Source organism: Lutra lutra, chromosome 8, assembly GCF_902655055.1.
Source record: "Lutra lutra chromosome 8, mLutLut1.2, whole genome shotgun sequence".
In the NCBI taxonomy this organism is placed as follows: Eukaryota; Metazoa; Chordata; class Mammalia; order Carnivora; family Mustelidae; genus Lutra; species Lutra lutra.
This window is the reverse complement of record NC_062285.1, coordinates 39105175-39132419: the sequence shown is the minus strand read 5'-3', so window position 1 is coordinate 39132419 and position 27245 is coordinate 39105175. Positions and strand designations below refer to the sequence as shown.

Sequence of the window (27245 nt, the reverse complement as noted above, 5' to 3'; positions counted from 1 at the left end):
CATCACGTCATGCAGGGTGCCAAGCTGGTGGGGAGAGCCTTGTGAGTGCTCCTGGCCGCCTCTTCTGAAAGCAAGGAAGGAAAGATGAGAGGCCAAGAGCCAGGCAGCCCTCTTACACCACCAAATCAGGAGGCCCTGAGGCCCCGGCCCCGTCGGTTAACACCACTGCTGAACCACCAGGTGCTGGGCCCAGAACTAGACACCCCGAGGAGGGCCTTAGGCATGGCAGGACACACACGCTGGTGGAGACAGACACACAGGCCTCTCTCCATCACCTAACACCCAGAATCAGGGCACGTCAGAACTGGAAGGCGGCCTAAAAGTCATTCAGGTGCAAACACTCTTGACAATGAAAGAAAAAATGAGCTTGCAGAGTTAAGAATGGACTCATCTATGGTCATCTAGTGAGGCAGGAACAGAACGAATAGGAAAGCCTGTGCTTCTTGACTCTGCGATCAGTGTCTTTTCCGCTATCCTCTATTCATTCCACAAACACTGACATAAGGGCTCAGTTTAACACATAGTCAGTCCCTGTTCTCCAGAAGCTTAAAATTTAAGAGGAGACAGAGACAGAGAGAGAGAGAGAGATGGAAGGAGAGATATATGAAACCAACAAAAACCTGAAGGTAAAACAAACTCATTAAACAACACAAGAATGTGACAAGTGGAAGAATACCAATGGGGTACAGACACGGAGGGGACTACTTCCACTGGGGAGTGGGGGCACGAGCTGGGTCCACTGGGTGAGCAGGAATCTGCCAGATAGAGAGAGGAGGAGGGGTCCCCATCCCGGGGAGAGCCACCGGTGCAGATGCGCCCCTGAGACTGGGAGGACTCGGCAAAATTGAGGTGCGTCAGCCCTGTGGGGCAGGTGCGCGCCGCTCGTGAGGGCTGCAGAGGCAGGGCTGAGCCCCATGTGAAGGCCCTGGAAGGCCACGCAGAGTATGGGCCTTCCCCCGGACCTGAGGCCACCCGTGAAGCTAATTCGCCCAAGACAAGGGAGCGTCCCACACCCACCAGGCACAGTCAGCCGGTCCATGGGCATGGCCGCTCAGCTATGCAGCAGAAGGTGGCGCCTGGAGGGGGGCTACAGAGCGAGCTATTAGGACATTCATGTGAGACACTGGGAGCGCTGAAACTGGGAAAGTGGGATCCAGAGGCGGAGCAGAAGTGGAGACACGCAGAAGTTGGACATGGGGTCCAAGAGCAAAAGCGGAGAATGCCGCCTACCTGTCTGCAAGGGGAGGGCCGGGATGGGTGGTAAGGTCCTTCCCCGAGACCACCCACTTGATTTAATAGACTCGCCTGCCTCGTGCAGTTAGTTACTTTGTGTGCCTACGTGCTTTCCACAGCTCTGAATTCCCCACAGGCTCAATCAATACTTGCGGGTTGACATTGATTACAATGCAAACACGATGCCCAAGCTGAAGAATGCCTTACCGAGTGGCAGTGCTGACGGCTGGAGTACAGGAGTGGGTCACTCAGACCAGCCCCTCCCCCACCTAACCTGTCACCCGTCTCACCTCTCCATTTGGACAAACTGGCTTGAAGCCAGTGGCTCCAAGCAGGCATGGGCACCAGGAGCCTCCATCCCCACCACCGCCCGGGGAAGGGGAAGGTTCTATGCAAAACACTGAAGACGAGACTCCCATGGCACTGATCCTTATGCCAACATGGGACTCAGAGAGCTGCTTCTGAATTCCCTGGGTGACTCAAATGCTCACTCCAGATACCAACCAATTACAAAATTCTCTCCTTTTAGAGATAAACAGGTTTGCCAAGCTACATAGCAGGAATCGGGGAATGGCCACTGACGGGAGACCTGGCCCAGTCCACACTGACTCCCCTGGGCCACCGTGGCCACAGAGCCACACCCGCATCCAGGGACCAACCTGCCTCCCTCCCTCCACTGCAGAGTGTAGAGCACAGAGAGCAGAAGCCAGGGCTATGGGCGGGGCTACTTGATGGATGTATCCTACACGGCCAGATGCTGCCAGAGGGCCAGGGAGGAAGAGGAGAAATGAAAAGCCTGGGAGATATTTTCCCCGTGATTTGTGCCGCTCGAGATGCCCTGTAGCAATATTTATCCTCCAGCTCTGTCCCACTTTCGTTTATTATCCAGCTTAGCCTGAGTTATCACAAGCAGGACGGGACCCATAAACCAGCTACCTGACACCATCGGGACCGTGCAGCGTATTTTAAAATCTCAAGGAGCAGCTTCGATCCTCTAGGAAATTTAAAGAAAGAGGTGCACTCCTCATGCTCTGGGGACCATGGCCATTCTCGAAGCAGATGCGAGGAGCACCTATCACCGGCTGCCGCACTCCCAGAGATGTACCCCAGAGACTGCATCACCCACGCCCTTCCACATCCTACCTACAAGTACAAACCATGATCTGGTCACTAACCCCTTGTTCGGGACTATACAACACAACTTCTAGAGGCCTAGATCATTTCTAGGGTGGAATTTTAATCACCAGCCAACAGTGTTTCATTAAAACACTTGCCAGTCATGCATAATGAATTTACTGTTCACCTTCTGTTACATCTTAAGTCGGTGCTGGGCAAAGGGGGTTAGAAGCGTAAAACCAGGCTCTCAGTCTTATCTGCCCGATCTGCTCACAGGATACCCAGGGCTGAATAACTAACAACGCAGATAGGAGTCTGGTGGGGAAGGGAGGGATGGGAGGTCCAGGGCTGAGGGAGCCACAGGGTTGGGCTGGCATCAAGAAAAACTTGACAAGAGCATAGATAGCACTTCCCAGACTGATAACAAACCATTTCTAAGGATCACAGATTAGTTGTGTGATCTAGTTACTGGCTTTATGGCAGTATATAAAACCAGAAGGGAAAAAACAAGTCCCTTCTTATGGCTCACATTCTGATTTGAGGAAAAGGGGGTGACAATAAAGAAAGAAAATTAAGAAAGAAGTAATACATGTCTGATGTGCTATGTGGAAATAAAGACGGATGGGGAGACCAGGAATACGGGGCATGAGGGAAGGGTGGCTATTTTAAGCAGGGTGGCCAAGGAAGGTCTCAGCAGTACACCAGAGGAGATGAGGGGGGAAGCTATTAGAATAATCCAAGCAAGAGAGGATGGGCCGTGGCTTGGACCAAGGCTGTGGCCGTAGAAGTAGGAGAAACAGATCCTGCTTATTCTATAAAGGACACAGGGCTGGGGGTGGGATGGGGAGGCAGGGAGTGAAAGCGTACTTTTAGATACATTAAGATGTCTGTTAGCCATCCAAGTGGAGATGCGATCCCATGATTTGATGACTCAAAGAACTTTAGAAACAGAACAGACTCGAGAGAGTCTGACTCGGCGTCCTCGCCCAACAGGTAATGATGGGATGGTGACCAGGAAGCCTCACCTGGAAGTTCTCCCAGCAGGTGCCACTACCAGGCGGTCCTTTCTCCTTTACTCTGGGGTCCATGTCATCTCCCCCAACACTCCTGCTTGACTCGTTGGAAGGCCTGACCAATGGGTCTGCCTCATTCTATAGGTTATGTGCGCTGAGGCTGGGAGGAGCCAAACGGCCTGCCCAGGGCCTCTCCCTCCGGGTAGCAGATCCCCACTCAGTGAGCTCTCCTCTCCGCTAATAGGCCCACAGATTCAGTCTTAGCTTCCTGGAATGCCATGTTCATGCCAAGGAGGGAAGCATCTCTGTTACAAATTTGAGGTTTTCCCCAAAAATGGACATTAAATACAAACTCCATGCTACCTGATTTCTGGATGCAAACTGGACACGGTTAGGAATGACACAAGTATATGGTTTGCTGGTATGAAACTGGACAAACTGTAAGGTCTGCCTCCACAGAAAGGAAGGAAAATCCTAAGCCCTGGCATGGACCAAATGAGGATGTACCAGAAGGCTCTAGAATGTTCCTGCAAACACCGTCACTGAGATGGATGGGAGGGAAATTCAGATTTAAGTGACGTTTATTGAGCACCTTCTATTTCCGGGCTGTTCCTCTGCTTCACTCAATCCTCACAGCAACCCTGGGAGACAAGTACTGTGATTCCCAGATGAAGGACAAGGAAGCTGGAGAAGTAAAGGGACTTGCTCAAGGTCACAGAAGTTAGAAAATGGGGGGCTCCTGGGTGGCTCAGAGGGTTAAGCCTCCGCCTTCGGCTCAGGTCATGATCTCAGGGTCCTGGAATCGAGCCCCACATCAGGCTCTCTGCTCAGCAAGGAGCCTGCTTGCCTCTCTCTCTCTCTGCTTCCCTCTCTGCCTACTTGTGATCTCTGTCTGTCAAATAAATAAGTAAAATCTTTAAAAAAAAAAAAAAAGAAGAAGAAGTTAGAAAATGACAGAGAGGAGATTCAGGACACCTTGCCCCTTCTCCCAAGACATCCTGAGCCCTCGGTCAGAGCCCTTCCGTTGCCACACTGCCTCCCAGAAATGAGGAAAGAAAGGACCCCACAATCAGGCTGAAGGGGATGGCTTAGTCTAAGTCAGGGCATGGAGCACATCTCAAGGCTCCCCAGAATCCTTCATCTCCACCCCTCTCCAGGACGGGCACCTTCCTAGACCCAATTACTTCTGGCCTCAAGGAAATCACCTGCCCACGAGGCTGCCTGATATAGTTTTCTTTTCTCCTTCAAATAGCGTTCAAAACTGCCTCCTCTATCAGGCCCTCCAAACTAATGCCATGCCTCTTCCTTCTCCAGTGAGCTAAGAGAGCTAGACGGACCTCACAAATATCAGGCTCTGTATGCATGACCTTGACCCCTACGTCTACAGCTGTAATCACTCACAACCCTACAGACACCGCTGGCTCTCAGTGTTTACAGTATTTATTATTAATAATGCTATCATATTACTTTTAAGCAGCACTTTTCACTTTCCATGGACTCTCACTGTGAACTTGCATGGTCCTTATCACTGCCCTGGGCAGGCGGAAGGGCAGGGACACCTGCAGGGATGCCCGCAGCTACCTGACATATGAGGAAACTGAGACACAGGGATAGGGACTTCTCCCAGGACACCAAACTCAGTCATGTCTGCACCAGAAATCAGAGCTTCTCATTTCTAAGCCAAAGGTCTTCCCACTAGGATGCAGGAACACTCCAGCCCCACTTCCCAGAGTCAAGTCTCCTCCCACAGGTCCTCTCCACGAGGGCCAGAGTCCATCCTAACTTCCCCTGGCCTAGAGCCAAGCTGTCGCTTACCCCAAGCATCCCGAACCACCTGACACACCGTGAGCACCTTCTGCTCGCCACAAAGAAGGGCAGAGCCCCGTCGAGCAAAGGCGCCCTGCGAGCAGAGGGCCTTCGCCCCTCGCCGACACCCCTGTCCAGAAGCTGGAATGGTCAGCGTGGGAAAATGGAGCCAGTTTTCTCCTCTCAACAACATCCGTAGAGAGTCCCACCCAGGCCAACTGCCACCTGCCAGGGGCTCTGGAAGGAGGAGAGAGATGACGAGCAGATAAGCATGCACACACTTCGTGTTCCCAGCTCCATTTAATGCCACATGAGATCACCACCTTATGTTTCTCCGCTACCTGGCTCCTGAGTCATGGCCAAACCTGAGCTCATCTGTCCGCACGCCAGCACCGGCCAGGAGAGGAGGCGGGCCAGGCAACAGACCTCTTCCCACCTCGCATTCACTCATTTGCTCCACAAGGGTCTTGCTGATGGAGACACACAGGGAAGTGGGGGATGGGGGAGCCATCTTGGCTTCCTGGAGGGGCAGGACCTGACCCGGGAAGAGAGTCTAGATGCCTCAGATCCTCGGCACCCAAACCCTATTCTTCCCCATCCCTGTAACCCCTCTTGAGACACCTGCTGGTAGAGACTGGAGGTAGCCCTCCAAGAGTAGAGGCAGGGGGGTGTGGGGGAGGGGAGACACAGTAAGCCTAAGTCGCCTCTTAGGCTCCTCCCCTCCTGGCCTCATAGACTCTGGTACCCCACCCCCAGATTCATTGCTGGGGTCCCTGTTTTCTGCTCCGCATGCTGGATGCTGGGGAACTTCAGGCTGAGCCCAGGGTTTGTTCTTCCAGCCCCTGAAGCATCCGGAAGGTGCAGACTGGGAAAGCACGCATACGGGCTCTTGGCTTTAAAATGAAGGAGGCATAAAGAAAGAAAAAGGCCAGAGGGGAAGATTTCATGAAGACTTTATCAACTAAATAGGTTTGAAGCATCTGGGAGGAGTTGGTGCAGCATAGAGAGAGGAGATTTCTTAATGATAAAGATGAATGGTTCATTGTCAAGGAGGGTTGATGGTCCCCACTCCCTCGCTTTGCAGGGGACTGAGCTAAAATGGGGCTGCGGGTTCTCCCAAGTCTGGGCCCCTGTAATGTTTTCTGATGCATTATGTGTGACATGACAGCAGCCCCTTCCCCCTGCACCCTGGGGCTCCCTAGGACCAAACTGAGGAATCACCCCAGGCTGTGCCTTCATCCACAAAGGCCTACAATCCCTGTTGACTTCACTCTCTCCAAAAGCACATGCCTAAAACCCGACGCACCAGAAGCAGGCCCAGAGATCCCAAAGGAGCCAGCGCTATGATTCTCAGGGGGTGGTGAGTACAAGCAAGCACACTGCCCCAGACAGGGACTCTGCAGGCCCAGTAGAGGTTCCCCCCACCCCCCACCTGGGTGATGCCAGTTGAAGGCCCCTGGAGGAAGTGCAGTTGGCCTTGGTCCTTGCATTGCATTGTGTTGCAGCTTCATCTGTCCCCAGCAGCTCCCAGTCCGTCCGTCGCAAGCTTGCAGAGGACACCCAAGGTGGCCATGCTCATGGTAGGCACTCAGGCAGCAGCTCCCCGGACTTGGAGCCACATTGGAGGGGCCTGTGCGCGCCCCAAATCCAGCCCACCATGGGCTCTACTCCCCCAGAGCCACCCCAGCCTGTCTCCGTTGTGCCCTCCAGCTGCACCTCAGGCTGATAGGCACGAGTCTTCACTGAGCCCTATGCGCCTGGCACTATCCCAGCCACCAAAGGGGAAGGCGGGTGCAGAAGCACATGACACAACCCCCACCTCAAGGGTTATGGTCTTCCTACTCTAGGCTGACCCAAGCTAGGCTGCAGGGATACACTGACTTATTGCCCCTGGAACATGTCTTTGTCGCTCCGCGTCCTCACGGACTCACCTTCAGTAACATCCTGATGGAAGAGCTGATGTTCCAGTGTGGGCTCCAAGTCCTATTCCTACTGCTCAACCCCACTGGTCACCAGCAAAGTCAAATAAAAGCCGTGCTCAGATACTAACTACCACATGTCTACCAGAAGGGCTGAAACAAAAATGAGAGAAAATCCCAAGTCCTTGGGATAAATACAGGCCATCCGGAACTCTCATCCATGGCTGCCGGGACTCCAGATTGAGACACAGCCACTTTGGAAAAGAGGAACTACATACGCAAGTGCACTATTCCCACATTCCATGTCCACCCTTTACTGTCAACATAGAAAACTGAGTTTCGATGGGAAATGTGTACCAGCCGTACAGCACAGAAGTCTGACTAAAAACAACCAAAGTCTAGAAGCTGCCAAAATGTCCACCAGCATTAAAACAGCTACATCAATGATGGCCCAGTCAGTCCCACGGCTGAATACCATGCAGCAATGCAAATGATCCACAACACGGGTGAATCTCAAGATAGGAAAAAAGAAAAAAGTTGAGGAAAAGAAGCCTGACACAGAAGAGCACACACTATATGATTCCACTGATGTGCAGCTCAGAAACAAAGCTATGTTATTCGATATCAGGATGGTGGCTACCCTTGCCCAGGGATAGTGATGGGAAGGGGGCAGGAGGGTGATTTCTGGGTGCTGGTAACGTTTTGTTTTGTAATCTGTGTACTGCTGCCATTGACGCATGCACTTCGTAAGAGTTCAACAGACACTACGTTTCTACGTATGTCGCCCCTCAATCAAAGGCTGGAAGTTTCATCTCTGTCCCTTTTATTCACCCTGCAGCCCTTTCACGTGAAGGGACAAAGCTGTTTCCGTAAAAGGAACCACTGGTCACCTGTGAGCGTGTGTGTCGTTTTTTCATCTCCAAAATGAAAAATATGCGATAATCTCTAAGGAAACTTCCAGCTCTAGATAGTCTAATGCTTTGATCCTATTCTTAGTAAAACCTCATTAATCAGTAATAAGAAATCTTTCCCAAATTAGTGAAAAATAAAAATATATGGAACATTTGCCTAAAGAAGGCAGTATGACAGCTTTCAAGAACCAAGCGCGTGACAAATTAAAATATAAATGTCCACTAAGTGGAAGTTAATGAAAAAAATTATACATTAGGCTGACACCACTTAATACTTCTTGAATATTATTCACGTCCTGGGTCTTGTCCATGTTAAATCCTTATTTCGACCATTTTAATCAAGAGAAGTCAAGAATGCCATGTTACTGCAGCTGCTCTATTACAAGTAACCAAATTAGAGCATTCTGATGGTAACACAGACCCAGACGTCCATAACCCCCATGCCCTAGCCACTGCCTTTCCCAGCCCTGTTTGCTGGAGCTTCTGCCCCACACCTGGGAAGAAAAGCTGCGCTGGGTCGGAGCCCTGTGCTGATCCCACGCCTGGAGAGCTGTCCTCCGCAAGCCGCTGCCCTACAACACGGCCGACACACAGATTACTTGGGAGACTGAAGACACCCCTGGGAGCCTGGCAACACCAATGATGGCAGCGGGACGGGAATTCTAGGCGCCGTCATAAATAAAACCTCTGCTCGGTGGCTAATCTCACGGGCGCCTCACAAATACACAAACAGATAGACTAAGGTTCCCTTGCAGCCTTGAGGGCTTACAAGAATGGGAGGCGCCTCCCTCCCGGACAGCCTGCACAATCACCACGGCTTGGCCGGCAACTCTCTTCGGGCTCAGTAGCTCCTTCTATACAATGGGAAGAAATGCCCCATGACCCTCACGCTGCTTTGACTGGATGGCAAAGAAACAGGTTCATGACCCTCTAAATATTTCTGGACTCACACACCAAATAAGAAAGTACGGGAATAATAGCTCAAGAGAGGCCCAGATGCGAGTCCAAACAGCAGTGTCTGCCCAAAAGAAAGGCATCTCATCCAAGTTTACAGAAAAGTGAGTGAGCGAACCTGATTCCCAGCTAACTCCCCACGGACAGCTCTCCTTCCCCCCAACCAACAGAAGGTGGGCGATGGGATTAACGGGAAGTACATGACTTGGGAGACTTAACTCACAGGGTCCAGCTTCTTTGCTAAAGATCTAAATGCACCCAGGACACGGCCTGAAGATCTTCATTTCATCAGAGAAAAAAAAAAGGGGGCAGCTGAGCTAGGCCTCCCTTCCCCCAGCCCCAGGGCTATGAGCACACTTCCCCTCCTCCAGGCTGCACCACCTGTCTCTGGACCAAATACGGATCACAGAGAGGCATTTCCTGAGCTCTGCAAGCCTGCTGACCCTGGAGGTTAATCCTACCCTCTGTGGCCAGGCTACACGATGAGGAGCCTCTCCCTCCCAGCCAGGGAACCACAGAATCCTGGGATTTCAGAGCTGTGAGGGACCTGAGAAACCATCAAGTTCAAGGCTCCAAAACGTCCAGGGATTATCTTAGTTTCCCAGAGCAAGATGAAGAGGACGGGGTTCAAAGCTAGGTCTTCTGACGCTCGGCCTAATGCTCTTTTTACTAGACCTGAGGTAAAGGCTATTTGACGTCCAAATGCCACTTTGGCCCTTTGCTGGTGGTGGCGTGGCATGCCATGCTGAAAAGGATTTAGTCGGATGCAGAAGAAAGACTGCTGTGATCAATTAGCAACCTCCACCTTGAGCCAAGGAAGAGGGTTTCGCATTAAGAATTTGCCAGCCTGCCGCCACGCCACACTGACTCCCAGGGCAGACGCTCTGCATCTCCTTTTCCAGAAACTCTGAGGGTTGTTCTACAGGCTGGAATAGGCGCAAGGGCCAGGAAGAGTGACTGTCTCCTACGAGGAGGACAAGAAACGGAGTCAAAGAGTGAAGGAGACTAGACTGAGTTGGGAGCCACACCCAGAAAACTCTACTTTTGTCTCAAGTCAACAATTTTCACTGAGTCCCCACCATTCATTTTCTGGATGAACATGCCTCAGGTGCCCACTGTGTGCAAGGCATGGGGTGTGGCCTCCTCACCCCATGGGGACACCTGCCTCCTCTCCCTGCTACTGACTTCAGGAACAAGTCACCTTCCTTTCTGCCCCACAGACCCCATGTCTGAAAACAGAGGTCTGAAGAGCTCTCAGGATGCTTGGGAGATTCATAAGTGAAAATCTATAGGAAAGTGTGCTAAGAACAGAAAGCCCCATCCGTTGAAGGGACAGAGGGTCACCATCACTTCCTCCATCCCCTTGTCTCTCATTAGGGACTCGGCAGTCACCAAGCCCGAGCCTCCCTGCCCATCTTTCCCAGAGGCCCCTCCGTAGCTCGACATTCTTCCAGTTGGGAACTCCAGTGGGGAGAGGGGCACAGCAAAGAGGGGAGGCTGGGGAAGAGCTGCCTGATAGTGTGGAGGGAAAAACCCAGCCACTACGGCAACCATAGCAGGTGAGTCTCTAATATCCACAGGCCGCAACTCACACCAGAGCTTTTCTGTATCCTCCAGGGCAGAGAAAGGGATTACCACTGATGTGTTATCTGCTCCAATTCTTCCCGCCTGGAGTGGAGTATAATACCTCCATAATGCCGGACTGCCATTGATGCTTCCTACACAGAGATATGCAAATTATACACAATGGCCAGGGAAGGCCACACGCTGACATCTGTCCTTTGCAGATGCTTCCTACTCGGTGATGTGAAACCCAGGAAAATCCTCTGGGTAACAGAAAGGTGTAGGCACAACACGCTGCTGGGGGGCGGAGACCCAGCACCAGTGAGCTCTGACCTAGGCACTGTAACCGAGCTGACCCTGCTGAGGGACGAACATCTGAAAGACGCCATGCGAGGTGTGGTGGTGCGCCAGGGAGAAGGAACACGATAAAATACAAAACGAGAAGGCCCGGTCCCAGCCTCGTGGCCTGAGTTTCAATTCTGAGGTTAAGACTTATGAAGATCTTACCACAGCCCAGAGTGTGGTGAAGTGAAAGTGGCAAAGCAGAGGTTGGAAGAGAATAAAGAGAAGAGATCGTCATACTCAATTACGTGGGTAAGGAGCAGTAGCTCCGTTTCATAGAAACGACACATAAGCTGGACCTGGAACAGCTGATGGGCTCCATAAGTCAGCCAGAGGGCCACTGAGGAACGAGGAGAAAGGAACAGACTGAGCACACAGGAGAAAAGCATTCTTCCATCCATCCATCTGTTTACTCAACAACTCTTTGTGGTGCCAGGCAGTTGTCCCATGTGGAGCGGACACAAACAAGCATGGAGGTCTGTGCTGACAGGAGCCAGGGACCCTGGAAGAGGATGGGAATGAGCTGGGAGATGAGAGCTGGGCCCAACTGGAGAGATCGGCCAACTACTAGCAAGGGTCCCCATTCCCATCCTGCCAAGAGAAAGCCTGTGCCCTCTGTGTCCCCCACTGCCTTCCCATGGGCACTCTATCCAGCAGGCTTCCCGGTTCTCAGTCCCTGCTTCAGCTTCCGTGGTGAGGAATACAGCGCTCTGAGGACTGGGAGGGCAGGGGGACAGCCAGCCCAGAGCTGATCAAACCATAACCTGCCTTACTAACTCCCCTTAAATCTACCCAGGGGACCTATCTGCTCTGCTGAAAAAATGCTGAGGGGAAAGAAAATGGTCCTCCTCTGGCCTGTAAAGCAGAGTCAGATTAAAGGATCCAAAAAGCTGAAAATGCCCCCTTTCTCTTTTCCCCCCACACATCTATCACCTCCGGTCTCAGTGGTCAAGCTCAGGTCCTCCCCAGCCTGATCAAGGCCTGCAAGAGCGCCACCAACTGGATGCTGGGACTCCAGACACCTCTCTAGTGGCCTACTTCTCTGCTCCTGGTTCCAGTGGGTTCACGAGTCAGGGACACCCTTGCTATGATGGGAGCCCACATCCTCTTGCTCTGACCTTCACCATCATCAGAACCAATTATTAAGCAAGCAAATGCAAACAACACCTTTCCAAAAGCTTGGGAGGAGCAAGGTAAGCTGCGTGTTGGTGCTGCTGCCAGAGGAAAGGGAAGAGCAGCCTAAAGCATCTCCCCAAACCAGGCTCCAGGCTAGTCGTGCCCCACATTTCCCTTCAGGTGGCAGGCTGATCCAAGTGTTGCTTAAGGTCCTACCCACTTCAGGAGCTGTTGCCAGACAGCCCTATACCCACACGCAAAGAAATGAAGTTGGACCCCTACCTCACACCATACACAAAAATTAACTCAAAAGGGACCAGGGACTTACTGTAAGAACTAAAACTATAAAACTCTTAGAAGAAAGCATAGGAGTAAATCTTTGTGCTGTTGGCTTCAGCAAAGGTTTCTTGGGACACCAAAAGCCAAAGCAATGGGAGGAAAATTAAATAATTTGGACTTGACCCAAATCGAAAACTTTTACACTGCAAATGACACCACCAAGAAAATGAAAAGACAACCCAGAGAACATGAAGGAGTATTTGCAGATCACATATCTGATATGAGGCTTCTATCCAGAATCTATAAAGAACTCTTATAACTCAATAATTAAAAGACAAATAACTCAATTTCCAAACAGGCAAAGTACATCAATAGATATTTCTCCAAGGAAGATACACAAATAGCAACCAAGTACATGAACAGATGCTCAAAATTACTCATCATCAGAGAAATGCAGATCAAAGCCATAATGAGACACCATCTCCCACCCACTGGGATTGCAACAACAACAACACAGACAATAGTAAGTGTTGGCAAGGGTGTGGAGAAATTATGATCCTGTACACATTGCTGGTAGGGGGGCAGCCACTTTGGAAAACAGTTTGGTAGTGCCTCAAAACGTTAAACATAGAGTTACCGTATGACCCAGCACTTCCTCTCCTGGGTACGGAACCAAGAAAAATCATAGCAGGTCCACACAGAAATTTGCACACAGATGCTCATTATAGCACTGGTCATATCAGCCAAAACCCTGGAAGCACCCTAACACCCATCAAGTGACAAACAGGTAAGCAAAACATGGCAGGCACATCCCTAAACAAGTTATTATTCAGTCATAAAAAGGAACAATACACTTGTACAGTCTACAACATAGATAACCCTTGAAAGCACTGTGCTAAATATGAGAAGGCAGTCACCCAAGACCCCAGATGGTATGACTCCACTTACAAGAGATTTCCAGAATGGACTAGTCCGTGGAGGCACGACATGGGTTAGCAGTAGCCCAGAGTTGACCTGGGGAGAAATGAGGAGTGCTGCTGATGGGTAGGGGGTTGAATATGCGGGTCATAAGGTGTTGAAAAAGTAGACGTGGTGATGGTTATACCACACTGTGAACATGAAAGGGGTGTGCTCATTTGCTCGGGCTACACAACAAAGTGCCACAGTGGGTGGCTTAAACAACAGAAATTGATTTTCTCCTTATGCTGGAAGCTAGAAGTTCAAAATAAGGTGTCTGCAGGTTTGCTTTCTCCTGAGGACTCTCTTCTGGGCTTGTAAATGGCCCAGTGTCTTCTTCCCGTGTCTTTGCATGGTCCTTCCTCTGTGTATGTCTATGTCCTAATGTCCTCTTCTTAAAGCACATCCATCCTGTTGGATTAGGGCCCATCCCAATGACTTCGTTCCACCTTAATGACCTATTTCAAGATCCTATTTCCAAATACAGTCCCATTTTCAGGAATGAGGGGTTAGGGCTTCAACATAGGACACATAACCATTTTTAAAACCCCATCCGCAAATCCTAGAGATTGGCTGGGCGCCCCCCTTTGTCTTCCACATGTGGAACTGAGTCCCAGAGATGGGGGCGACTTGCTCCAGATCACAGCTGGTCAGAGGCAGAGCTGGCAACAGAACTCACAGCTGCCACTGAAGTCTAGTTCTCTTTCTACTACACACTCCTTCCACCTGAACCTCAAGGGCTCGTAAACTAAACAGACAGTGATGGGAAAAGTAAGAGAACTTCAAGTTTAAGAAAAATGCCTAAGAACTTAGATCATGTGCAATTAAGAAGTAAATATGCTCCACGGCTTATGGGAAAAGGGGCAGACAGCAGAGCTCTGGGGAGGCCCTGGGAGAGAGCCACACCACGCCAGCAGAGTGCGTGAGCAAATTCTACATGAATTCCGTATCTGTTGTGTGCCATGTGAAATAGGAGCTCGGTCCTGAGCAAGATGTGCTCTACAGAACATTTGGCACTTCAGCTAATCCTTGAAGAACAGGCCCAATTCCACTGGGTGAGGGCTTTCCAAGCAAAAGGAACCGCGTGACCAAAGGCAGGTAATTTCCAGACCTGTTCAGGAAATAGCAAGTTGGCCAGAGCAACGGAAGCATATGCTTTGTACAGGGAACAGCAGGGGATTACAAAGCAAAGGTAGGCTGAGGTCAGATCCTGGAGATCTCTGCACACCATGCTTAGAGGCATGAACTTGAGGTAAGTAACAGGGAGCCACTGAAGGTTCTGGGACAGAAGTGGGCATCACCTGAGGAGCGCTCCGGGAAAGGTGGCACCCCGGCGGCCAGCAAGTGGCCAGGGCGGTCACTTCAAGAGCTCTTGGATGAAGCATTCATGGGACAGGGGAGGATGGCCAAGAGCACAGCTGATGGGAAGAAGCCAGTGGGATTCAGGAAAGTGGAGAGCCCCCTGCTTCTAGGGAAGCTCTCTTGGACTTACCTTAATTAGACTTGGGAAAGCGAGAAGTTGGGGCAAGCGAGAAGAGGAGGGAACTCTGCAGGCACTGAAAAGCCGCCAACTCCCAGAGCCCATGTTGTGATCCGGTGCTGACAGCCCTTCATCTTTTCTATGGTGGGTTTTCTTTTCTTTCTTTTTTTTTCTCTTTTTTCTTTTCTTTTCTCTCTCTTTTTTTTTTTTTTTTTTTTTTTAGGAGCTAAAGGGAGGGGTGGGGAAGAGGAGGAAGTCACAATGGAGTTGCCTAGTGAAAAAAAGCTCTGGTATATTTCTACTCTGTTTTCCTCACGGTGTGCTGCTCTGCCGGCGCCCTATACCCTTATGGAATGCGGGGACACGGCCTGTACCCTACAGAGCAGCAGGGACAGCCGTAACACCTGCCCGCCCATGGTGCCAAGCACCCCCTGATCAGGGAGGGAGAGAAAGGGCCCAGGTACACACAGAGAATGGGGAAGACAGCACAAGAGGTCGAGAGAGTCCTTGGTTCGAGTCCTGGATATGTTCCCCCTTCCAGCTTTGTGACCTTGAGTCAGACACAGCCCCTCCCTAGGTCTTCACTGACAGCAATAGCCACAACGGATTATTCAGTGTCTATTAGGTGCCAGGGGCTACGTTAGGCTTTTAGTCCTTACAAACATCCCGTAAGGTAAGTATTAATCTCCCTGTTTTGCAGATGGAGCAACTGGGGTCCATCTGCAAAACAGTAAAATAGGTCAGAAAACCACGCTTAAATCCAGGTTTGTCGAGCTTCAAAACCCACATTTTTAAGCCATATCACATTTAACGTGACTCAGGTGGAAATAACAAAGCCTGCTCTTCCCTCCCTCATAGGCCTGCCATGAGGCTCCACAGGGAGAATTCACTCTCAGTACTGCAGATACAGTAGTTACTCAAGGTCCAAACGTGGAGGCCCTCAAGTCAGCTAGGACACACCTCGGCTGAGGCCCTGGCCCCCGGCCCTTCTCCTACAGAAAACCCTCCAGCTAGCCTAGCCTTCCACCCTGTTGGCCCAACGTCACTTCCCCCATGATGTTCTTGGTCCCTGGGTTCCTCTCAAGCCCCAGAAGCAAAGCCCAGGTCTCACCTGGGTTCCAAGCTCCAAGCGTCTACCCTATCGGGAGACAGTGCATATCCCAATTAGCTCCCTCCCTCCTGACCACTGGGGGTCCCCCCACAACAGCTGCCCCTCACTCGTCCCAATCCTGGAGATTACGGGAGAGGACTCAGATAAAGGATCTGGCAGAGCGCCCAGCACCAAGAGGGTAGCGAGTCTTTACAGCTGTTCACGAGATCCGGGCCCAGGCACCACACAACCTTTCGATTCTCCAAAACCATGTTCCCGTCCCCTCGGGTAGTCATCACATGCCAAAGCTTCCCCCAGACAAACATCCCGATGCTCCTGACACAAGCTGGGAAGGATACCGACCTATTATTAATAGAGGAAAATTGGACCTGACATTGTCAGTGATCTGAAACCTCCCAGCGAAGAAAAGTTTTGTTTTTTTAATAAATAATAAAAAACACAGGGTGTTTATTTCCCTAGCAAGTCGTTCTTCTTAAGTATCACTAGGCTCATACGTCAAGGCTGTCATCTAGGGAAACCGTGGAGTCATGCTGGCGTCCTTCAGTCCCTTCTCCTTCCTGAGGAGTTCAAAGCACTTCAGACAGATCCTCCTTCGTCTTCTCTGCAGCTCTCGGAGGGCGGGGAGGTTGGGGAGAGGGCCCCCAGCAACTCTGCCTCCAGTGTGCCTACAATAAACACTCGCTAACTGCCCAAGGGGGATGATTTTTCCTCACTTGCACGGATGGGAAGATGGAGGAAAGGCAATTTACTCAGCGCGCACCTAATCCAATTTCCCCAGTTCCTACTCTGTGCTTCAAGCCCGCTCTCACTTGAGTCCTAGCTCCTCGCCACGGCCTGGCTGGAGGGACGAGAAAACGACAGACTGTCAGACACAGAGCCGCCGGTCTCATCGCTGACCAGCGTACAGAGAGTAAGTGACGATTTCCTAAACCCTCACGACAGAACCAACCGCCCCAACCCGGGCGCTTCCAGAACGGCCCATCTTCTGTCTCACCGGAGTATCCAATCATGTCATGCTCCATGGTGTTGTTCTACGTGCAAACTGTTCCTCTCCCCACCCTCAGTATTAACTGGACAGCTTTATGCTCCTCGTACCCTCCCCGAAGGGCTCAGTGTAACAACGGACCCCTCACATTAAAGCAGGGCTACCAGGCCAGCACCCTAAGCCACAGATATGTTTTGTTTGCTCTGTACCATGTTTCCCATTTTTTTTTAATCAGTCATCAATAGTGAAAAATCAGGAGATTGTACCCCAGACTCGGAAGTTCCAACTTCCTCTGCAAACTGAAGATCTGGCCATACCAAGCTCACGTTCCAGTGTGGCATCTGCCAGCAGGTACAGGGTGACAGGCTTTGGTCTGTCACAGACCCTGGCCCGTGTCCCTCCTTGGAGCTGGCAGCTTTGCATACGGTTTGGTTGCATATGGCTAAACGGGGGAGCCTGTGGTCATTTTGGGCTACAAGATCCCTGAGCAGAAGATCTGGAGCTATTTCTCGCACTTTCAGTGGGGTCCGTTGGGGGCGTGCACTTACAGAATTACCCAAGGAGTTTAACATGCCTCGTCCAAATCCGTGTACCCAGGCCAGCAGGCTTCAGAGCCAGAACTACAATAGAAATGCAGAGCTACCACCTTTAAAAGCCTGCTACCTAACTCACTTCCGAGGCTCATGTCTAAGGCCGGACTTAGACCAAGATCTGAGCTAAATCCCGCGGCAGCTTGCGGGCACCTGACTTCCGGCAGGCATTTAACAGCCCGGAATGAGATCTCCCATTACTCTAGGAAAGAATGCCTGGCTTCTTGACTCATCCTAGATAATAATACAAAAGGGGGAGAAAGAAAGAGAGGGGCAGGGAGAGAGAGGAAAAGGAGACGCATTCATAGACACACACACATACGTACCCTGTATAGAACATATTGCTGTAGATCAGTGCGGTTTCCTACATCATTGTGAGGCAAGTCAAAAAAATAGTGGGAACCAACTAAATGTTCGACAATGGGAAAATTGATAAATACTCGGTGATTACTATGTAGGCACTTAAAAGTCTAATTGTGATGATTATGTAGCTCGTGGTAGAATATTAAAGCAAATAGAATGCAAAATTCTATCTCCACTACGACTATAATCATGGGAAAATTATGCCTGCAAGTAAATACGGACTGAAGGCACCCTCGAAAATGGAAGGTTGATTTGTCGCCGCGGCAGGTTTGGGAGGCATTGTTTTTCTCCTCATTCCTTTGATTTGTACTCTTGTCCTACAGCATTAGTTACAGGATCAGTGTTTGTTTCTAAGCGCCCAGCCAGCTCCTGACCCCAAGACAACTTAGCATGCTCTAAAAGCAGATGAGGAAGAGGGCTAGGTGGCCAACGTCCCCTGGCTCGGGGCCTTCTGGGAGTCCCGCAGGGGTCAGAGGCTTCGCCATAGATCAGTCTGCAGAGTTGGGGGGTACCCCCCACAAGCCTCATCCCCCACACGCACTCCTCACTGAGGGGCTACCGCCTGGGGCCCCCCTTCACATGTGTGGCCCTCCACGGCTCTGCCGCCCAGCCATGGTTTCAGAGCCCCCATGCCCTGGACACCTGAGGAAAGACACCAGCTCCAAGGCCTCCAGGCGGAAGCAGCCACAGCAGCAGTCCCATCCCTCATGCTTTTCAGTACATGTTTCATCGTGTCCACAGCTGGGGACTTAGGAACCAGTTGGGCAAAGAGGCAGAGCATCAGGACAGGGGGACCGCCAAAGCACCTCATAAAAGGAGGGGGACCCCCATGGCATCAAGCCAAGCCCCCTGCAAGCCCGGGGGAAGGCGAGTGAGGGGCAGAGTATCAGGGCCACGTGGACAACCAGAAGATGCGACTCCCGGTGGCCAGGGGCCGAGGGGCTGTGAGGTGGCCGCCTTACCGTAAGCACTCACAGAGAGCAGAACGAGATGCACGTTCTCATGTACACTCTCCAAGCTGCTCAGACTCCCCAGGGAGAGATTTCCTGCAGTGAAATCCCCCTGGGACCCAGAGAGAGAGCTGGAGGAGGAAGAAACCTCCTTGAGAATCACAACCCAAATCCAGCAGGCATCCCATTTTCAGGGAAATTCACTTATACGCAATTGTTGGGTTTTTATTTTTCAATTCCAAAAACTGGCTGCTTTTAAAAATTTAAAAAAAAAAAAAAAGAAAGAAAAGAAAAGAAAGGTGGAGGTAGGGAGTCGGGAAGAGGGAGGGAGGCATTCATTGCTGCCTATCCTGAGGTTCACAGAGGGAGTCCCCAGGACCAGGGCCACAGTCCAGAGGAACAAGCAAGGGTGGGAAGAGGACAGCCCAGCTGGTCAGGTCATTAAGCCCCCCAGGGGCATCTGCAAGCCTGGTGCCTGCCCAGCTGGTGGCATCTGCTGGAGGGGAGAGGGGAGGGAAGGGCAGCAGAGGGCCAACGGGACGGAACAGACTCCAGCAGCAGGCGGCCGGCCGCTCCTCCTGTAAGCAATCCCCACCCCAGGGTTATTTCCAGGCACTTTTTCCTGTGAGAAAAGAATGGGAGGCATGCAGCCCAGCCATTACCCAAATCCACCCCACTGGGGCTTGGTGCCCAATTCCATCCAGTGGGGGGCGGGGGAGCCCTCCGGAGCCTGTAATCAGCAAATCCGTTTAAGAAATGCACGCTGGCAGCCAGAGACGGTGACATAGGTAATGCAGCAGAGAGCCTCCCTTCAAGCTGAACGCACGCATGCTCCCAGGCTCCACCGCTGTGCGAGAGCGTGCGCTGGCCACGCCAGGCTCCACGAACCACGTGGAAAGGTGGCCAGAGACACTCCTGGACTTTTATAGCTCTTCAGGGACCTGATCTCCAGGAAGTGCTAGCAACTGCAATCCAACTGTGTCCCTGGCTAGAGAAGCCGGCTAGAGACTGGGGACTGCAGGGGGAGGAAGAACTTCATTGGGAAAAAATGTTGACAGAGTTGAATGTCAAGCGGAAGGACAAAGGCTTGGATGAAGGAGCCTTACTGAGCAGGGAGGCATTCTGAGTGCTCGGGCAATTTGCACGGGGCTGTGCAGGGAGTACTGGGTTCACTTGGGGGCTTGGCTCCCCCGGGCGGGGGTGGGGGGCAGGGGGAAGAAGGGATAGCGCACGCTCTCCTGCAGAGCCTGGAACTTAGCCCCCAGAACTGGCCCTGCAGTGGGAATGAGCGGAAGACAACCCCCAGCTAGGAGGAGGACTCGGAAAGTTGAGGCCAAAGAAACATGCTAGCTTTACTTAAGAGAACCCATAAAACCATGGAGAGGAAAGAGCTAGAATATGAAGCACCTTGCCTGGACCAGGTGCACAATACTGCTCATTCTAAGAACTTGCAGAGAAGTGGGTATGTTATTCTACTACTGCAGACATGAAGTCTAGGAATCCAGGAGATTCACCTCAGCCACATGGCTGGAACCAAGACTGAGGCCACACGTCACTCCAGATACAACACCCTCCAGTGCCAGTGTCATGACCCACTCTTCCCAAGAGCACACCTTCCCCACCCCCGGCTCCTCTCCCAACACCAACACCACCTGGCTCGCAGGGTGACCTCAGGCAAGCCTCTCAGCCTCTCTGGGCCTCCACTGCCCCTGTGTAAGAATAAGGGTATTGGTAAGGCCCCTTCCTGTTCACTTATGCCCAGAAGGTGTAAGTAAGCTTGTGACTCTGGCAGGAAAAAAATGAAACAGATGAACAGGTCTTCACCGTGGTTTCTGAATCCAGCTAAACACAGCAGCCCTCCATGGGGATCCATAGCACCCCACCTTTCATGCCTTATTATAACTGGTAGCTTTCTTGTGTTCTCACCTGTCTCCCCCACAGGCCGTGTACTCCCTCGGGGAAGAATGCCTCACCTAATTCTGCCTGCACCCCTCTGCCCAGAGCCGCACCTGACACGCCACAGACACTCGTCCAATGTTAATGGCAGCTGCCTGAATGAGTGAGTCGATGAATGAATGCAGGGGGAAACGCTCCTTGAAGCCAGGCACGTTGCAGAAGACAGCACTCACAATTATCTGTTTACCAGATTCCTCCTCAGAGGTAGGAAAGCGGGACCTTCCCAAGCCTAACTCTGCACTGAAATCATCTGGAGAGCTTGTCAAAATACAGATTCCTGCCCTGCTCGCAGAGTTGCAGGCTCAGAAGATCTGGGCTGGGGGCCCAGGAGTCTGAATTATTAAAAAGCTCCCCAGATGTTTCTAACTCAACGCCAGGTCTGGAAGCACTGATGTATATTATTTGGCTAACACCCATTCAGTCCTGTGCTGGGACCGGATGAAGCTAAGAAATGGTGGGGTGGGGTTGGGGGGTAGTGACTCTCCTAGAGCTTTTTTTCCAAAGAGCTCACATCAACTTTTTATGTCATCATGCTGTTAGCTATCGGACTGAAACAGGGTGGCAAAGCTCCTCCCCATTCTGTAGGCTGGCAAACTGAGGTCTGCCTAAGAAAGGATTAATTCCTCTTTTCACCTCTCCTTTGAGCTCCAGTAGAATGCAGGGCATTACAGCTTTCAAGGACCCAGCTAAACTTCCAAATTAGAAAAGAAAAGAGAAGAGAAGAAGAGAGAACAAGGCTAGGTGCACGCTTGGCTGCAGGACTGACATCTCTCCACCTCCCATCCAGACTGGGAGGACAAAACCTACTGTTGTTTGATGGTTGCATACCTGCAAGGCTGCCCCCGGAACACACAGCCCCTCCAGTGTCAGACCATCAGGAGGAACAGAGCCCCAGCCAGGCCCTTCATCTCAGGCCTGCCCTGGATGTAGGCGAAGGGCCGTTCATTTATTCATTCATGAAAATTACAGCACAGGGGCGCCTGGGTGGCTCAGTGGGTTAAGCCGCTGCCTTCGGCTCAGGTCATGATCTCAGGGTCCTGGGATCGAGTCCCGCATCGGGCTCTCTGCTCAGCGGGGAGCCTGCTTCCCTCTCTCTCTGCCTGCCTCTCCGTCTACTTGTGATCTCTCTCTGTCAAATAAATAAATAAAATCTTAAAAAAAAAAAAAAAAGAAAGAAAATTACAGCACAGTGAAGACGCACCAAGCGAGGAGAAGGTTAGGAAGGTGCTGTGTCCCCAGCGGAGTTAAAGGAAGAACTTAACTATTTCTCTTCTTCTCAATAAAGAAGCCGCCTCCTGGAGGGACATGACGGCAGACTGAGAGCTGAGCTGCCCACAGCCCACAGTTTACCCAGCAGTGGGGCGGTCTGTCTAACTGGAGACACCCCTTAGAGGCAGGAGCCAAAAGCACCTCGGAGGCACAGGCCTGAGAGGCCCCCTCTTCCCTTATCCTCCTCCTTCCAGCCAGCCTTGGATGAGATTGATGGAGCCAGGACAGCTGCAGTGGCGGGGGGTGAAGGGGGGGAACAACAGCTGGACAGAGGGAGGGCCCTTCCCCCGCTGGAGCTAAGGAACTAGAGGACAGGTCCCCTCTGCACACTTCTCCTTCAGGAGTGGAATGTGAGCCTTCAGCCCCCCTCTGGCCTTGCTCGCCCTTTCTCTCCTGGTCCTCCAGGCGGGCAGGTGTCTCTAGATTCCACAAATAGCAGGCCACTCCATGGCATGGCTGCGTACTCTGGGCCTTGGAGCAGGCAGCCCCACGCTGCCATGGGCCACACTCCCGGCACACGTTCTGCCTCCTCCACACTTGTGGGACCTGAGCCCCCACCAGCTATTCCACAGGCCACAGGCTGCAGGAAGGAGCCCCAAGTCCTGACCCCCATCCCAACATGGTGGAAAGCAATGCAGTGACCTACAAGTGGATGCTCACCTGTCAGCAGATGCAGATTCCATCACAAATGAAGCGTGTGCTCCCAATGGACTCGGGATCAATCCCGATTCTACTAAAAGCTTCATGACTTTGATCTCTGGTTGCCTCATCTGAGACATGAGTACGATAATATCTACTTTATAGAGTCATTCTTCTAAGGAGAGGAACTACAGCCTGGTCCATGACAGGTCCCCCGTGTACAATAGGCCTCAGTTTCTTCATCTGTAAAATGGGCAGGCTAGTCTAGATGGTCTCTCGGGGGTCCTCCAGCACCCAAAAAACTGACTCTGCCTTCTAGTCAACATCCCCAGGATGTAGCCACCCATCCCCCTCCTCTAAAGACAACCTGAGCTGTGATTCCTGCAGTTTTTCCCAGATCAATCAGGGCCCAAGGCTTCGCCCCTCCTAGTCCCCCAACCGGACCCTGTAACTCAATCTCCAAATGTGACCAGGCCAGACTCCCCCGGGGCCAGGCCTTCACCCACCAAGCCGTGCCCCCACACATATACAAACCATTCATGCAGCTCAGTCATTTGTTACCAAGAGCAATTCATGGACTCCTGACACATCTCACACCAGAGGTGACCCACCAGTGTGCAGCAACGTTGTAAGTGGACACTGCTGGTGCAGAACAGTACTGTCCGATGTGGCAACCACGAGCAACGGGGGGGCCCACTTAAATTTAAAATTTTAATTAATGAAAAGTACAATTAGAAGTTCCATTCCTCAGGCACACTAGCCACATTTCCAAGGCTTGCTAGCCACATGTAACTCGTGACCATTGTACTGGACAGGGCAGAGCAGACCATCTCCCTCACCACAGCCCTGGTCTCGAAGATGCTCTCCAGGCAGGGGCAGAGAGGGCCCCAGGAGACTCAGAGAGACTCTGCAAGGGGACAGAGTGAGGGAGAGGGCAATCGTGGAGGAGGGGCCGTTTCCCACTGCTTCGGTGGGCATACCACCAGGATGGGTGCTCCGGCAGGCCCACCAACTCAGGGTAGCATCCCCCAACCCAGGGACAGCTCCCTGGCCCCGACACCTGGGAGAATGCACGGACAGCTGTCATACCACGCTTCATTTTTGGGATGCATGGGACGCTCGTCATTCTCTCCAGACCCTGGCAGACTCCCTGGCCCTTCCCATCTCATGGTCTACACCTTGTCTCAGGGTAGGGAGTGCCGCCACCCTCCCACCGCCCAACTCCAGCTAGGGCCTGACCTACAAGCTTCCCTACATCCACCGAGGACTCGAAAATATCTGGCTGCTAGGCCGGAGCGAGGGGGAAGGAAAGTGAGAAAGCTCTTTTTAATCAAGCACCTATCACACGCAGGGCACCACGTGAAGGTACTTTCACTTGCATTTTCCTACCCCTACCCCCCCAAAAATGCTGTAAGGTAAGTGTAGTTAAACCTACTCTCCAGGTGAGATAAGTCTCGGAGAAGGCATGTGAGCTACAGAGCTAGGAAGTTAAAGGTCATGGTCTCAACGCAAACCCAGAAACGTCAGCCTGCAGAGCTTACAATCTATCACCCCCCCACTCCGCAGCCACGGCCATGGACAACCGATAAAGCGGGAGCAGCCACTGCCGCTCCTGGTTGGGACCTAGGGCTTTTGGAGTTTCTGGCCTGAGAGAGCCCAGAATCTCAGGGCAGTCTTGGCAGCGGCAAGGTGAAGAAAGGCCAAAGAAAAAGCAGGTGCAGCTGACTAAGGAAGGGGAGGAAGAAGGCAGTGACGGGAACAGAAAAGTGAACTCATGGGAGGGGGCAGTGCACGTGGAGGCATCTGTAAGCATTCTAAGTGTAATTAATGCCTGTCCTTCTAGATGCGCCCACAGCCTCCGTGAAAGCGGTGCCCTCGTCTGTTCACCGCCGCGTTCCTAGCAACACCAGGGAGCCTAGCATACAGCAGGTGCTCAATAAATGCCTGTGGGAAAGACAGAAGGGTGGATGGAATAACAGACAGAATGGCAAGGAACTGTGGAGAAAGACAAGTTGTCCTGCCCTTTCAGAGCCCACTGTGTCCAAGAAGTCTTCCTGACCTCAGCACCAGCCTGGCTCCCAAGGGCTCTGAATCACTAGAGGCAGACAGCCCGTGGGGCTCTGCCCACCCCTCTGTGGCAGCCATGGCCCCAACCCCACTCTCCTGGTGACCCCAGGTCCTAGGTCTAGGGCTGAGAGAGTCTGCAAAGATCAGGGGGTCCCATCATCTCGTCGTCCAGATGAGAAGACTGAGATATAAGAGGGGAACTGACTTGTCAGACAGCACAACCCCAAAGTGGAGAAGTTTCTTGTGACCATACCAGCAGAAGCTGGACAGCAAAGGCCCAGTGCTGAGCCCCAGTGCCCTGTAGCTTGCTCTCAGGGCCAGGCGGTGCCTACAGCCCATCTGTCTCTGCAGCCTGCCAAGAGGCCTTCCCTCCCCTGTGCCTGGGTTGATGAAACCCACCGCAGGCGACTTCAGAACATTGCACCAGGGGGAGGTTTTGTGGGTCGTGGTGCCAGGCCTGTAATTTCCGATTTCCCAGCCTGATACCCCTAATCGTCCGAGCCCTCTCTGCTCAGAGCCCCATGTGGTCATACATCACTGTGGCTGATGCCAGCCATGCCTTCCCCCAGCCATCTGGACAGAAAAATGAGAAAAGAGCAGGACAGGATGGTTTTGGCAAAGAGGACCGATGGGAAGCTAAGGACACCTGGTCCCTACCCTCCCTGACCTCAGGGTATATGTACTGTTGGGATGCTGGGGGATGGGCATGCTTCTCTCTTCCTGGGACTCAGTTTCCCTGTAAGTAGGTGGGACTCTCCAGCCTCAAGCTCAACACATCCTCAGCAAAATGTGCTGAGATGGGGGTTCCTTTATATGTGCCCCCAGGTATAAACAAGGAGAAAACTCGTAGCAAACGTGAGTTAGGCACCTACAGGAAAAGCTACTTTCCAAATGAGAGCACTGGCAAATGAAAGATGGGTGTGATGTCAAGCGTCGAGAGGTGAGTGCTGGCACTTGTGGGCACTTTGCACAAGGCGAGCACAGTCCCTCGTGGAGGACCGCACTGCGAGCAGAGAGCAGATGCACCGCCCGCCACGGATACAGGGCTGTGGCATGCATGCCCTGTGCGCCTGGGAGTGGGGAGGAGCACGGGGACTTCAGCACGAAGCAGGGCTCTTGCGGGAAGTGGCCAATCCCAGGGCTGGAGCAAGAGGAACAGAACATGAGCCTGGAGAACCTCAGGGTGCCAAAAGGAAGGAAGTGCTCAAAAAAAAAAAAAAAAAAAAAAAAAAAAAAAAAAAAAGGCGCAGGACCCAAACCGAAAGAGCTTCTGACAGTCAAAGGGGGTCAATCTGAACCCCGAAACAACTACCCTATTGAATAACTACTGCCGTAGAACAGAATACATATCCAGGACTTCTATCACACAGCAAGTATCCATACGTTTGTTACTTGCTACATATTTTATCAAATAAATATAATAAATATTAATGTTTGTAACAATAAAGGAAATAACTCAATGGTTAAATAAATAAATGCATAAGGGCTAACTCTTCCTACAGACAAATTCCGATGAATAAACACAGAGGAGGAGCGCCGGGGTGGCTCAGGCTGCTGAGCGTCCGACTCTTCATTTGGACTCCGGCCATGGTCTCAGGATCATGAGACCCAGCCCACATCAGGCTTGCCCTCCGCACGGATGCGCTTGGCATTCTCTTGCTTTCCCTCTTCCTCTGCCCCTCCCCTCACATGCACACTTGCTCACACGCTTTCTCTCTCTCTCCCTCTCTCTCTCAAATCCATAAATTAATGAAATCTTAAAAAATTAAAAATAAAAAAAATAAGCAGAGGAAATGAGGAAAAGAGAAAGGGCCATCAGGCAAACGCGGCCATAAGAACTACCACTGCTAAGAACCACCGATGTGCTCAAATTAGTGAGCCAAGTTTTGAGGAAAAACGGGCTATCTGTAGAGTCTCAAAGTTATCTTTGAGATGCACAAGAGAGTTAGGAAACACCAGAAGAAAACCAGTGACTTCAGGGAGCAGACATGCGGCCAGGGCCGCCTTCTCCGCATGAGCAGCGAGAACGCCACGGGTCAGAAGGAGTCTGACAGCACACACCCCTTGACTCGACGTACAGGGGACACACCATCCCATCTGCCGTGTTCTTGCCAAAAATGCATCGCCTCCCTCTAACCACGAGAGAACCCGCAGCAAACCCGATCCCTGTATCAGCGCGCTCCAGTAGCGTCCAGGCCTCGAGAGTCAAAGAAACGCTCAGGAACGGTCACAGGCCGGAGGGGACCAAGGAGGTGTGAAGTTCAATGCAGCATGGGCTCCCAGAGCAGAAAAAGGACGTTAGTGGGCAAGACGGAACGGCCTGTAGTTTACTGAACAACGTTACGCGGGTGTAACTTTCTTGATTTTGATGGTCGTGCTGCGGTTATGAAGGATGTTAGCAAGAACCCAGGGCTTGTGTGCATGCGTGTGCCACACGCATCTGTGCCACAGGGCACACGAGTGCAGGAAAGCCAGGAAGTGTGGAAGAATCTGGGGGGTGCGGGGAGAATGGCCCTTTGCTGTTTCAGGCAGTATGCTGAGCCTAGGATCCGATTTTCACAAAAGGATTACTAGATTACATTCTTTACCGCAGGCAGCTGTCCCTGTCCACTAAATAATCACCGCC

General features: G+C 51.9%; 1 protein-coding gene across 3 annotated transcripts in view; it reads right to left on the bottom strand.

Moving 5' to 3' along the window:
• The window catches only part of TSPAN9 (tetraspanin 9), a 189915-nt gene that overhangs the window by 104672 nt on the left and 57998 nt on the right, over window positions 1-27245 (bottom strand). The window contains exon 3 of one of the 3 annotated variants that reach the window (XM_047740919.1): window positions 3955-4046. The exons of the other annotated variants lie outside the window; for them this stretch is intronic. The gene's annotated coding sequence lies outside the window, so the exon portion shown is untranslated. The remainder of the gene's footprint in view (window positions 1-3954; window positions 4047-27245) is intronic. 3 annotated transcript variants of the gene reach the window in all.